Genomic DNA, 15,280 nt, shown 5'->3' with positions numbered 1-15,280 from the left:
AGTTCATGTGCTGTCTCTCCTTTTAACTTAGGGAAACTTGACTTTCTCCTTTATTGCTGTCAGTCCCATGTTTGTTTTTGGAGTGAGTCAAAAATTGGATCGCTGACTATCGCCACATGAATAGCTTTGCGGTCAGCCATTGGTCACTTGGTTTGCATTTGGATGCTATTTCTAGTTCCTGGGTTGAAGAAATTTTATTTTGGGGGGGGGGGGTGTGGTTAGGTTTATACATTGTTAATGAATTTAAAGGAAGCTTTTTTAAATGGGCGAGTCTTTTTTAAATGGGCGGAGAAAATAACTACCGTATTTTTGGAGTATAAGACGCACATTTTCCCTCTCTAAAAGAGGCTGAAAATTCAGGTGCGTCTTATACTCCGAATGCAGCTTTTTTGAAAAAGCTTTCCCCCCCCCCCAGTCCTAACTAGGTGCTAACTATCTTCCCAGCTCTTATCTTACAGGTTCTTTCATTGTTAGTGTCTGCGAATAATGTTTTCCAAGCTCTAAGCCTTTGCAGAGTTTTTTTCATTACTTTAACTTGCTCCAAGTAAGCTTCTTTCCAGCCTTAACCAGGTGCTAGCGATGTTCCCAGCTCTTACTGCTTGCAAGCTCTTTCATTGTTATTCTCTGCTAAGAATGTTTTCTAAGCCCTATCTTTCCAGGTTTTTTTCATTGCTCTAACTTGCTCCAAATATTTTTTTTCCAGCCCTAACCAGGTGCTAACGATGTTCCCAGCTCTTACTGGCTTGCAAGATCTTTCATTGTTGCTCTCATGAATAATGTTTTCAATACCCTGTGTTTGTAGGTTTTTCATTGCTCTAACTTGCACCGAATAAGTTTCTTTCCAGCCCTAACCAGGTTCTAACAATGTTCCCAGCTCTTACCGGCTTGCAAGCTCTTTCATTGTTACTCTCTGCTAAGAATGTTTTCCAAGACCCAATTCTTTGCAGGTTTTTTTCATTGCTCTATTTGCTTGGAATTTTTCTTTCCAGCCCTACCTAAGGAAGGTCTAACAATGTTCCCAGCTCATACTGGCTTGCAAGCTCTTTCATTGTTACTCTCTGCTAAGAATGTTTTCCAAGACCCAATTCTTTGCAGGGTTTTTTCATTGCTCTATTTGCTTGGAATTTTTCTTTCCAGCCCTACCTAACAAGGTTCTAACAATGTTCCCAGCTCTTCTTACTTCCAAATAAGGTTTTTTAAAAGCCCTAACCAGGGAATAAAATACAGTACTGTGCTGAAACTGACCAGTCAGATGAATAAGTGAGTAAGCAGATTCTTTTCCCTTTTTTTCTCCCCTATTTTTCTCTTATATTCTGGTGCGTCTTATACACAGAAAAATACGGTATTTAGAATAGCATGCAGAAAATAGGCGTTGATTGCTTACCTGAACGCCTCTTCTCGTACGGTGAGCGGGTACAGCAGTCACATGGGTTGCTCATGTCCAATCCGGTGGAACTGAGCCTAGTATTAAAAAAGCTTGCCGGATCCGCCCCTTCCCCAGAATTCGCGAATCCATAGACTAGGCTCAGCTGTGAAGCTCTGTAGTGTTCAACTCTCATTGTTAGAGGAAGAAAGATATAGAAAGGTAAAGAAGACACATACAAGGGCGGGAAGTGACTGCTGTACCCGCTCACCGTACGAGAAGAGGCGTTCAGGTAAGCAATCAACGCCTATTCTCCGTACTGAAGGAGCGGGTCCAGCAGTCACATGGGACATACCCAATAGATGGTCCCTAGGGTGGGATTAGATTGCTATCGTGTGAGATAACGGATTGGAGTACCCTTCTGCCGAAGGCAGCGTCCGCTGAAGCGTAAGAATCAATCTTGTAGTGCCTGATGAAGGAATTTGGCGAGGCCCAAGTGGCTGCTTTGCAGACCTCCTCCAACGGGGCTTGAGTCGCCCAAGCGGCCGAGGTGGCTGCGCTCCTGGTGGAATGCGCTGTGATGTTCCTTGGAACTGAGAGGGAGGCCGACTCATAGGCCTTAGATATAGTCCCTCTGATCCAACGGCCTATTACTGTTGAAGACACTTTGGCCCCCATGACTCTGGGGTGATAGGCTATAAAAAGTGCTTCTGACCTCCGAAAGGGTCCTGTGCGTTGGATATAGATTCTCAGCGCTCTGGTGAGATCCAGGGTGTGCCATCTAATTGCCAAGGGATGGTCTCGTTGGAGGCAGAAGGAAGGTAGGACAATATCCTGAGATCTGTGGAACATGGAACTGACCTTGGGTAAGAAGGTGGGGTCCAGTCGCAAGACTACCTTGTCCTGATGGAATTGACAAAGGTCCTGCCTGATTGAGAGGGCAGCCAGCTCCGAAATGCGTCGGGCAGAGGTAATAGCCACCAGGAATGCTACCTTAAAGGATAGGTACCTGAGGGACGCCGATTTTAGGGGTTCGTATGGTGCCTGCGTGAGGGAATGGAGAACCCGTGGCAAATCCCAGGATGGATACCTGTGGACCTTGGAAGGTCTGAGGTTGGCTATGCCCTTGAGGAATTCCTGAACTTCAGGGAAGGATCGGAGAGGCTGTCTGCGGGGACCCCCTAGGACAGATGCAATGGCAGCCAGATGACGCCGGAGGGTGCTGGTGGAAAGTCCTTTATGGAAGCCTTGCATAAGGAAGGAAATAATTCTGTGTATGGGGATGCACAGAGGGGAGAGACCTTCCTGTAGACACCACTGGTGAAACTTGGACCACGTGTGGTCGTAGATTCGATTGGTCGAACCCCTTCTGGCCTTTAAAATGACCTCCACTGAATCGGGGTCATGACCACGCAGTTCTAAGTCTCTCCTGATAACAGCCAGGCGGTGAGGTGGAACCACTCCGGGTCTGGATGGAATGAGGCCCCCTGCCGCAGCATATCCCCCGAAACGGGGAGTCGCCAAGGGTCCTGGACGGACAGCTGTTGGAGATCCGCGAACCAGGGCCGGCGGGGCCAATGAGGGGCGATTAAGATTACTCGGGCCCTCTCGGTGAGGACCTTGTGAATCACGTCCGGGAGAATTGGGATTGGAGGAAATGCGTAGAGTAGGCCTGGAGGCCATGGACTCCGGAGGGCATTGATTGCTTCCGCTCCCGGGGATGGAAATCTGGAAAAGAAGCGAGGGAGTTGGGCGTTCGCGTTGGTCGCGAAGAGATCCAGGATTGGTAGGCCGAATCTGAGGCTGATTTGATGGAACAGGTCTTGATGGAGGTTCCACTCTCCTGGGTCTATCGTTGCTCGAGATAGCCAATCCGCCTGGACGTTGAGGCTCCCCGAGATGTGATCGGCTAGGAGCGACCTGAGATGTTTTTCCGCCCAAAGGCCTAACTTGAGGGCCTCCCTCATGAGAGCCTTGGATCTCGTGCCCCCCTGTCTGCAGATATGGCTTTTTGTGGCAATGTTGTCGGTGAGAATGAGAACGTGCCGGTTGGGAATGCGAGGAGAGAAATGCTTCAGAGCCAGGGAAACGGCTCTTAACTCTAGCCAATTGATTGGCCTGGAAGCTTCCTCCGGGGACCACGTGCCCTGGGCTATCATCCCCTGGGCGTGAGCGCCCCATCCCGATAGACTGGCATCTGTGGTGATGACAAATTGATCCGGGCACCTGAACGGGGATCCTTTGTCCATGGCCGGAGACTTCCACCACTTGAAGGATCTGCGAACACTTGGTGGGATGACAATGCGCTGATTTGAGTTGCTGTGCCCCGATCTCTGAAAGGGTAATAGAAGCCACTGGAGTTCCCTAGCATGAAGGCGAGCCCAGGGAATGATGCCTATGCATGACACCATCTTCCCCAAAAGGGAAGACAGAGTTACTATGGATACTGAAGAATTAGATAAAATGTAAGAAATTAACTCCACTATACTGAGTTTTCTCTCGGGAGAGAGAAACACCTGGGAGGATTCTGAATCAATAATGGATCCCAGGTGTGAGATGGATGTGGAAGGTTGGAGGTGACTTTTATCAAAGTTGATGGAAAATCCATGGTCCTGAAGGACTGCCATGGTGACAGAAAGGTCTGTTTTCACTTTCTCTAGGGTGTTCCCATGAATCAAAATATCATCAAGATAACATAAAATGTGGATGGGAGACGCCCGGATATAGGCCGCCAGGGACCCCAAGAGCTTTGTAAAGACCCGAGGGGCCGAGGAAAGGCCAAATGGCATCGCCCTATACTGGAAATGCCTGCCTTGAAAGGAAAAACGTAAAAATTTTCTGTGGCATTTGGCTATAGGAATGTGGAGGTAGGCCTCAGTGAGGTCTAAGGAGACCATGAAATCTCCCGTGTGGATGGCGGCCAAAATAGAAGATAAGGAGTGCATCTTAAACTTCCTATATTTGATGAATAGGTTTAGTTTCTTTAAATCCAAAATAGCTCTCCAACCTCCGGAGGACTTTGGAACCATAAATAGGATGGAGTAAAAAACCTAGGCCCTTCTGACCGGAAGGAACCGGTTGAATGGCTCTGATGGACAATAGATGAGAAATGGCCTCCTCCATACGGTTACAATCTGAGGAGGACCTGGGAGAAGGGCAGGAAATAAAACGTTTAGGGGGAGGAGAAGTAAATTCTAAAAGAAGGCCTGTTTGAACAGTGTCAATGACCCAGGGGTCCTTGGAGGTGAGACGCCAATTAGAGGCGAAATGGGCTAGGCGACCCCCTATGGGAATAGAGGAAAGATTACCATCTAGGTTTTTTTGAAGCCCTGTTAGAGGAAGCTCCCCTTTGGAAGCGAAAACCTCTACCCCTGGAGTTCCTACCTTGGGAACGAAAGCGGGGGGAATACTGACCTGGAGATCTCTGATAGGAAGCCGTTTGATCTTGCTGGCGCCCTGGGCGACGAAAGGACTGCGTTTTGGTAGCCTTTTTTGTGGTTGGACCCAAAACCTTCTTCTTGTCCGTGGTTTCCGTGAGGAGTGGATCCAGAAGATCACCGAAGAGAAGGTCGCGCTTTAAGGGTCCCTGGGATAACTGCTACTTCTGGCGTACTCCCGCTTGCCAAGGGCGAATCCATAGGAGTCTTCTTGCCGTTGTAGAAGCTGCAATAGACTTAGCAGAAAATCTAGTAGATTGCAAGGTGGCATCAGCCACGTACTGGGCAGCTGCAAAGACCTTATTGAAGTCTTGTTGACCTCTCAAGTCATCGGGAGGAATATGCTGTTGAAGTTGGCGAAGCCACAGCAGCATGGCTCTGGAGAAAAAGGAAGCCGCTGCAGAACTTTTAATGGCCCAGGAATCTGCGGTGAATCCTCTTTTGAGCATTTGTTCAATGCGCTTGTCCTCTGGGCGGAGGACTTCCTCCGCCTCGCCTGGCACAGCCGCTGCCGAGTGAAGGATCTTGACAGGTTCATCCGGTTTGGGAAAGGATAGAAGCTCTTCATAGGAAGAGGAAAGTTTGTACAACTTCCTGTCCTTGGTGGAGGGATTAAGGCCAGAGGCTGGGAAATCCCACTGTTTGAGTAAAGCATCTTTAAACAATTTAGGCATAGGAATTACCTCGTTATCCTCCTGTTCCTCTGTGAAGTAAGGTAAATTCTCCTCCGGGGGATCAGTGGAAGTGGAGGCTTGTTTCTCCTGGGCCGCTAATCCCGTAGAAATTCTAGCTTTGAGGAGGAGAGATTTGAATAATTGAGAAGGAAAAATGGTAATTGGAGAAGGAACCTTTATTTGAGATTCCTCATCATCTGATAGGCCTTGAAAGGGATCCTCATCATCCTCCATATCCTCATATTTGTCCTGAGAGGAATCTGAATCATCCTGAATAGGAGCTCTAACCGCTGGGGAAGAACCCAAGGGGCGGGAGGGACGAAGAGGAGGAGGAGGTAAGGGAAGCTCATTGATGGTGGAGAGTTTGGCATCAATGGCCTTAGACAACACAGCAAAAATAGATTGGAACTCAGGAGGTAAACTGGAAATATCAGCAGGGATGGCAGAAGAATCCCTAAAGGCCTGGGAGGATCCTGGCTGGGGGGAATCTTCAATAATATCTGGTTCCTCTGGACCTATGCCCCATAGGTTAGGTTGGGGTCTGTCTAGGTTAGGCTCATCCAGAGATAACACAGGGACCCCAGAAGGAGGTATACTAGAAGCCTCTGGGGGGTCTTGACTACTGATTACTTGGGCCTGCACTTTCAAACGTTTTGCTGATTTGTCATGGATTCTTTGTAGGGCTAGGTCCCTTCTCTTCTCGGCCCTGGTGACCTTGGTCGAGGGGCAGGCCCCTGGAGAAGAGGAGGAAGAGGCCTGGGGGATACTAGTAATCTCATCGCCTGTAGGCCTGGCCTCTCTGGGACCTTTAGTTGTGCCTCTCTTGGGAAAGGTAGCCATAGTCTGACAATTAACAGAAGACAAGGCTGAGCCAATAACTGAATAAATAAGGAGAAGAATTTCAAGGACTTCCCAAGAGGAATGGATCCTGCTTCGAGGCCTCGAAGCTGCTGAGACTTGAGGACAATCTGGGCAAACCCAGAGTTCGTGTCCCCAGATCCAGCGGGGCCAGCCTCCCTAAACTTATTAATTAAGTAAACCAAGGCACTCTGGTTGGAGGCTTAGCCGGTGGAGAATTTAGCCTGGGACCCCCAAGGCCCGCTCCGGGATCCACGCGGTGGACTGAGGCCTACGCGGCTGGCAGGAGGCCAACACGAGAGGCCTAAATTTAAAAAGGGCGCGAAGGCCTTCGCGCCGAAAAATCGCTCCGTAAAATTTTTTTAAAGGGGAAGCGATCGACTAAGTCCAGGAGACTATAGAGACGTCTCACTCCGCAGGAGGTATTCTTAAGCCCTTTAATATTTTATATACAATAAAGAATCAATAAATCAATAGGTTAATACTTGCACCAGAACCTCCAGGCGAAAGGATTAAAAGAATCCACAAGCGGCCGCGGGGATCGTACACGGCAAAACCGCCGGGGGAAAACGAAACCGCAACTTCTCCAAAGGAAAAAAGCCGAGCCGCAAACGGCTGGCGCTATTAGTGCAAGTAAATAATAATGATAAAACAATTCTTACTAATTTTGAAGAAAAAGATCGAAGGGAAGGTGTTAGAATGTTGAACGAGCTATCACAATACAACCGCAGGATATGCGAACTGAGCGAATTCTGGGGAAGGGGCGGATCCGGCAAGCTTTTTTAATACTAGGCTCAGTTCCACCGGATTGGACATGAGCAACCCATGTGACTGCTGGACCCGCTCCGTCAGTACGGAGAACATTAGAGCCTTGTTACTGCCCTTCTGGGATCCCTGAAAAGATTTTTAGCAGAATGATTTGTGGTTGAAAAGATAGGTAAAAATAATCTTGAAGATGATTAAAGGTTGTAAAAGCAGTGAAAAATGATCATCGATTGGTTACTGTCCGTGCCTGAACACTACTGTCCGTGCCTGAACACCATACACTTTAAATCCTCCCCTGTCAATTAGTGGGGAAAAATGCCTTAACTTAGTGTGTAAAGTGGCTGAGTAAACAAACTCCTTCTATGTTGCTTCAGTGTATAATTGTGGAGGAAAGCATCTTTGGCTGTGAAGGTCAGAGTCAACCTTCCCCTCTTTGCTTGCCAGGCTCTTAAGCCAGGAGTGGGAAAGAAGATTCCCTGCCTTTCTCCTAGATAACAGGTGCTAGGACCAAATGCCCAGAGAGATTTCTGACATCACCGAATTGCAGCTTTTCCTTCATCAGGGAATTACGGCTTCTTCAGTTTCCACTGTGGCTTAGTAAGAATAGCCAGACCGATCGTCTCTTGGCTGTCCAGGGTGTTCCAGATCTTGGCATTTGCATGACCAATTGATGGTCAAACTGGGACGTGAAAGCCATGATTGGCAAGGGCTGTTATTACATACATTGTGGCAGCCTCAGTTTGCCCACAGTTGGCGTGCAGTGTTTTTAAAGCTACACTAGCTGATGAACTGTCTCTTCTCGCAGTCACTCACATCGTCATCACCCCGAGGCTCGATTACTGCAATGCACTCTATTTGGGGCTACCCTTAAAGAACGTTCGGAGACTTCAATTAGTTCTGAATGCAGTTGCGCGAGTCGTTACGGATTTACCCAGATACATCCCTATTACGCCATCACTCCGCAAGCTGCACTGGCTTCCGATCGGTCTCGGAATGCAATTAAAGATATTTGTTACTACTTATAAAGCCCTGGACCAGATTATCAATGAGACCATCTTCTGCCTCATTTGTTCCAGCGACCGATTAGATCGCATAGAGTTGGCCTTCTCTGGGTCCCGTCGGCTAAGCAATGCTGGCTGGTGGGACCGTGGGGAAGGGCCTTCTCTGTCATGGCTCCGGTCCTCTGGAACCAACTTCCCCAGAGATTTGCAGCACCTCCACTCTCCCGACCTTCCAAAAGGCTTTGAAAACACACCTATACCTGCACGTCTGGAGCCTTTGAGCGATAACATTCTGCTCCGGCCAATAGTATGAATGATTGATGACTCTATGTTTGTTTTATATTGGGTTTTAAACTTTGCATTTGTTTTTATTGTACTGGGGCATTCTTTGTCGAGTGGACCAGGTGAAATTGAAGCCTTATTTGAAAAGAAACCACCCCAAAAACAACCTGTTTGATAGAAGAAACATGTTCTTTCTAATGAAATAAAAATGAAGATGATTGAAGGCAAGAAAACAGAGAGCGATAGAAAAAACATGCTCTTTCTAATGAAGGTGTTTGAAGGTGATGAAACGGAGCTCTATGTTTTCTCGCCTTCAGTAATCTTCATTTTTATTTCATTAGAAAGATCACTTTTTTCTATCATATATGTTGCTTTTCTGATGGTTTCTTTTCAAGTAAGGCTGCAAAAATCAGTCAAATGGACACCTGGTCCACTTGACAAAGAATGACCCTATTCTATTTTGAGGTTTTTAAATTTTGTATTATCTTATTGTTGTGCGCAGCCCTGATTCCGTCAGGAGAGGGGCAGCTTATAAATTTAATAAATCAACCAACCAACCTGGCATTGCCCAGGTATTTTATAGATGTCGAATTATTTGTCCGACAGAGAGCCCTTTCCCCCCCTACTCCCATGCCCACCATCCCTACCCCCTCCCTTCCCTCTCTCATGCCCCAAATTTATCAGGGGGTGTCGTCTGCCTCTGACAGGAAGCCAATGAGAGGGGCCTTTCTTCCCGCTACTCCCATATCCATCATCCCTGCCCTCTCCCTTCCCCCTCCCATGCACTCTAGGATGCCACACTTGCTCTCCTGCTGGAACACACACACACACACACACTCCCGAGGGGTGTCTCCCCCCCCAAGTATTTGTAGGTCATCTGGGTACCAAGTTTGGTTGAAATTGCCGAGTCATTCCAGAGTTATGCTGGCACATACTTACATACAGCCTTTTTTAATATAGATAGATAAGAATTAGACTTGTGGTACCACTGTTTATGGTTCTTCTTCATCCTGGTGTTGTGTTGCCTATTCCAGCTACATACTTTCTAGAATTATCTGAAATATTTCAAAGTTGGGTCATCTGTCATACAAATATTACATCCGTATTTCAAATCTGTATATTCCGTACGGAGATTATTTTCAGGCATGGAATCAATTTTGTTTGTTTGTTTGTTTGTTTGTTTGTTTGTATGTATGTATTTATGTATGTGACTTTTATGCTGCCCAATCCCTTTGTATTCAGTTTTTCAAATTCAGCAAAAAAACATGTGACATATATATATATTTCCTTCTATATATCCTAGTTAAGGGTTGAAAATGCTATTATTATGAAGATTCTGACTTTGCTTGTTTTGTGGATACGTTCTCCGTAGGTTCTGTGCAGTGTAGATATATATAGTATGCACTCATGCAGTGTTAATATTCACTATCCTGATCTTAGCTTTTGGCATATATGCTCCCTATTATTGTTGAAGGATCTCAGGATGAAAAAATTAGCTATTTAAACATCGTAACCTTCAACTGCCCAGTAAAGAAAATTTGGCTAGACACACCTGTTGATTCGCATCTTTCCTTCATTTTCCTGGGTTTTTTTTGGCTTCAGACGTTTTCTTACTACTCCTGCTACTCCAGTCATTAGAGTTGAGTGCCTAAAACAGCTGCAAAACTCCCCCCCTTGCTGGGAATATTTTTTTGGGGGGGGGATTTTTTGGTATTACAAACTTCAAGAGGTCCTGATGCAAGTTGTAGATAAATCCAGGTGGGTTTGAAGTGAGAAAGAGGAACTCTACAATAGTGATAAAGAATAAACAGTTAAGGAATCTGTTCTGGATTACCATTTTTGACATCATATTTATTTATTTTGTCCAAATATAATGAGGGTTTTAAGGGATATATATATACAGTATATACACATAGTAAAATACATGAGAAAGATTATAGAGGAGATACTCATAGTAAAATATATCTAAGAAAGAACGAAAAAGAAGATATAGTAATAGAAGAAAGGTATAGGAGATATAGGGGAGCAATAGGACAGGGGATGGAAGGCACTCTAGTGCACTTGTACTCGCCCCTTACTGTCCTCTTAGGAATCTGGAGAAGTCAACCATAGATAATCTAAGGGTAAATTGTTGGGGGTTTGGGGATGACACTATGGAGCCCATTAATGAGTTCCACGCTTCGACAACTCTGTTACTGAAGTCATATTTTTTACAGTCAAGTTTGGAGCACTTAATATTAAGTTTAACCCTGCTGTTCTGTTCGGGTCGTATGTGACCCGAAGCCAAGTTTGAGTCCCTGTAAAAAAATTTCCCTGCATATCTGAAACTTGAAATTTCATGACTATTCATCATTTCAGTGGTTCTCTCTATGAGAATTTTTTGGGGGGGGTGGGGGGCTTAGTTTTTGCTGGGCAAAAAAAGTTACAAATTTTATGTTCCCGGGTCACCCTGACCCGGACCGAAAACTCTTCATTTGCAGTGCTTATGTTTGGTCTTTTTGAAAGCTTTTTTCACTTGGAAAGTAGTCTGAACATTTCTGCACACAATGATATGAAAATTGAAATGAAAAAAGTAAATCTTATTGGTTTATTTTGCGGATATAATGCACGCCCCCCCCCGTTTTTGTGAAATTTTTTTCAATTTATGGATAGTTTTGCTTGCAAAATGCATTCTATTTTACTAAAGTTGGTGTGGGATTGGTAGCTTGAACATTTCTGAATATAAGAAAAATATAAAGGAACTGAAAAAAATGATTCTTATTGGTTTTTTAACATCAGAAATAAGGCCTCCCCCCCCCCTTGGCTGCTTGCAACCATTTTCACTTTTTATTTTTTTATGCTCCAAATCCGAAATATTCTTTAAAATCTTAGGCATTCATTTACTCAATTTAACAATGCTGATCATCAAAAAATATTTTTGGGGTGGTGGCTAATTGTTTTCTGGGCAAAAAAAAATCATAACTTTGAATCTGTTTCTGTTCGTATGTGACCGGACCAAAAATAATTTTTTTAGGTACTTGAATTTGATCTTTTTGAAAACTTTTTCAACTGGAAAACTAGTTTGAACATTTATTAACATAATGATATGAAAATTGAACTGGAATAATTGAGACTTATATTTTTATTTTGATCAAAAAGCCCCTCCCCCCATCCTTTTTAAATTTCGTGTCAATTTCTATTTTTTAAGGCTACAAATCCCTAAGGAATTTTCCCCCAAAAGGTTTGATATACTAAATTGAACATTTCTGAATATAAGAAAAATATAAATGAACTGAAAAAAATGGTTCTTATTGGTTTATTTTTGCCACAAAAGGGCCACCCCCCCTCGGCCTTGCTGTGTGCCATTATTGTCACTGTTTATACATATTTGTCTAGAAATATTTGGAATATCCTTTTGAAAATCAACCACATTGTAGCCAGAGAACTAATTTTATGAAACAAATCCATTTTACTAAAAAAAAGTATGTAAGTTTGAAATTAACAGTATAATTTTTATATAAATTGAAATAATTGAGGCATACTTTATGTGCAAAATAAACCAATATGCATCAATTTTTCCAGTTCAATTTTCATATCATTATGTTCAGAAATGTTCAAGCTACCAATCCCACACCAACTTTAGTGAAATAGAATGTATTTTGCTAGCAAAACTATCCATAAAGTGAAGACTATTTAAAAAAAACGGGGGGGCGTGCATTTCATCAACAAAATAAACCAATATGCATCAATTTTTCCAGTTCAATTTTCATATCATTATGTTCAGAAATGTTCAAGCTACCAATCCCATACCAACTTTAGTAAAATAGAATGCATTTTGCAAGCAAAACTATCCATAAATTGAAAAAAATTTCACAAAAACAGGGGGGGGCGTGCATTATATCCGCAAAATAAACCAATAAGATTTACTTTTTTCATTTCAATTTTCATATCATTGTGTGCAGAAATGTTCAGACTACTTTCCAAGTGAAAAAAGCTTTCAAAAAGACCAAACATAAGCACTGCAAATGAAGAGTTTTCGGTCCGGGTCAGGGTGACCCGGGAACATAAGATTTGTTACTTTTCTTAAACAGAACAGGAGTGTTAAATCTGTTGTGTACTCTTGTGTTGTTGTGGTTGAAGCTGAAGTAGTCGCCGACAGGCAGGACGTTGCAGCATATGATCTTGTGGGCAATACTTAGATCTGGGGTGGGGGTAGGTAATAGCATTATGTAAACAACAGCAAATAGATGTGCTTCAGAATAGCAAACATTGCTAAGGAGCAATGACAAAAGTTGAAAATACTTTATTCAGTTATATTGAGGGTGAGTTGACAGTGCAGAAATTTGAAGATGTTAATGACCAAGTACAGCCCAGATTTCTCCTCTCAAAAGCCAAAAGAAAAAAGGGCTGTATGTTGGTTTTTTGCTTCAGGAAACCAGGAAGCCTTAGAATTAAATCCCAAATTGGTGTAAAGCATGTAAACATTTGTAAGCAAACTTAATCCAAGGAATTGTTTCTTTTCAAAGGAAAAAAAAGAGGCAACAGCAGTGTTTTGCCTTAAAGAGGATAAATCTCCATGTGATTACACCAAAGGAACAATATAATGTGTAAGGAAAGCAACTTCTTTTATATGTCCCCATTAATTGCTTCTCGTCTGGAGTGGAAAGGACTAGGGAGAACAGTGTGTTTGACTTTGATAAGGTGTTGCCTGAAGTAGTGGTGCATGTACAGTATTTGAAATTCTCGTGCTGTTCCAACTTGTGCAGTCCATGATGCTGCTAGCAACCCTACAGACTATCTCGCTTTGAAAACCTTGATTTTTAGTTTGCCTGGACATGTTCTTAAAAGCAGGCTGAAATGGGCCAAACCCTTGTTTTCTGGCATTCTCTTAGCAGATAAAGATAAGTCTGACAGCTGATTGAACAATGCAGGCTGTGAAGCAACATGTTGAGTGGAAGCAGGGCTCCTTTATAGACTCACGGGAGGGATTCTGATACTCTGATAATTGGACTGGTGTTGCATGTATAAGGTCTTAATGTCCATTTTGTTTATCTCTTTGAATATGGGATCTTTAGAAACACAGAAGACTGACGGCAGAAAAAGACCTCATGGTCCATCTAGTCTGCCCTTATACTATTTCCTGTATTTTATCTTAGGATGGATATATGTTTATCCCAGGCATGTTTAAATTCAGTTACTGTGGATTTACCAACCACGTCTGCTGGAAGTTTGTTCCAAGGATCTACTACTCTTTCAGTGAAATAATATTTCCTCACGTTGCTTTTGATCTTTCCCCCAACTAACTTCAGATTGTGTCCCCTTGTTCTTGTGTTCACTTTCCTATTAAAAACAGTTCCCTCCTGAACCTTATTTAACCTTTTAACATATTTAAATGTTTAGATCATGTCCCCCCTTTTCCTTCTGTCTTCCAGACTATACAGATTGAGTTCATTATGTCTTTCCTGATACGTTTTATGCTTAAGACCTTTTAGTAGCAGAACTCCTTTTGTTTTGGGAACAATACAGTGTTCTCTTCCAATGTATTGGGCTACAATTTCTGTCATCATCTATAAGCGCTATGGATGAGGGAATCAATAGTTTTATCATTTCTCCGTACTGAAGGAGCGGGTCCAGCAGTCACATGGGTTGCTCATGTCCAATCCGGTGGAACTGAGCCTAGTATTAAAAAAGCTTGCCGGATCCGCCCCTTCCCCAGAATTCGCTCAGTTCGCATATCCTGCGGTTGTATTGTGATAGCTCGTTCAACATTCTAACACCTTCCCTTCGATCTTTCCTTCAAAAAGTAGTAAGATTTATTGTCTTTATTCAATTACTTGCACTAATTGCGCCAGCCGTTTAAAAGAAAAAAAGTAAAAAAGCGGCTCGGTTTTTTTCCTTGGGAGAAGTTGCGGTTTCGTTTTCCCCCGGCGGTTTTGCCGGTTACGATTCCTGCGGCCGCTTGTGGATTCTTCTAATCCTTTGGCCTGGAGGTTCTGGTGCAAGTATTTATCCATTGAATTATTGATTATTTATTGTATGCAAATATTTAAGGGCTTATAAAATACCTCCTGCGGAGTGAGACGCCTTCTAGTCTCCTGGACTTAGTCGATCGCTTTTCCCTTAAGAAATTCTACGGAGCGATCTTTTCGGCGCGAAGGCCTTCGCGCCCTTTTTTAAAAAATCTAGGCCTCTCGTGTTGGCCTTCTGCCAGCCGCGTAGGCCTCAGTCCACCGCGTGGATCCGGGAGCGGGCCTTGGGGGTCCCAGGCTAAATTCTCCACCGGCTAAGCCTCCAACCAGAGTGCCTTGGTTTACTTAATTACAAAGTTTAGGGAGGCTGGCCCCGCTGGATTTGGGGGCACGAACTCTGGGTTTGCCCAGATTGTCCTCACGTTTCAGCAGCTTCGAGGCCTCGAAGCAGGATCCATTCCTCTTGGGAAGTCCTTGAAATCTTCTCCTTATAATTCAGTTATTGGCTCAGCCTTGTCTTCTGTTAATTGTCAGACTATGGCTACTTTTCCCAAGAGAGGCACAACTAAAGGTCCCAGAGAGGCCAGGCCTACAGGCGATGAGATTACTAGTATCCCCCAGGCCTCTTCCTCCTCTTCTCCAGGGGCCCGCCCCTCGACCAAGGTCACCAGGGCCGAGAAGAGAAGGGACCTAGCCCTACAAAAAATCCATGACAAATCAGCAAAACGTTTGAAAGTGCAGGCCCAAGTAATCAGTAGTCAAGACCCACCAGAGGCCTCTAGTCTGCCTCCTTCTGGGGTCCCTGTGTTATCTCTGGATGAGCCAAACCTAGACAGACCCCAACCTAACCTATGGGGCATAGGTCCAGAGGAACCAGATATTATTGAAGATTCCCCCCAGCCAGGATCCTCCCAGGCCTTTAGGGATTCTTCTGCCATTTCTGCTGATATTT

General features: G+C 44.2%; 1 protein-coding gene across 9 annotated transcripts in view; it reads left to right on the top strand.

Annotated features, from left to right (window-relative positions):
• The window catches only part of RREB1 (ras responsive element binding protein 1), a 238,983-nt gene that overhangs the window by 109,190 nt on the left and 114,513 nt on the right, over positions 1-15,280 (top strand). The window lies entirely within an intron of this gene.

Source organism: Erythrolamprus reginae, chromosome 3 (genome assembly GCF_031021105.1).
Source record: "Erythrolamprus reginae isolate rEryReg1 chromosome 3, rEryReg1.hap1, whole genome shotgun sequence".
Lineage (NCBI taxonomy): Eukaryota > Metazoa > Chordata > Lepidosauria > Squamata > Dipsadidae > Erythrolamprus > Erythrolamprus reginae.
This window is presented reverse-complemented; position numbering and strand designations above follow the sequence as displayed.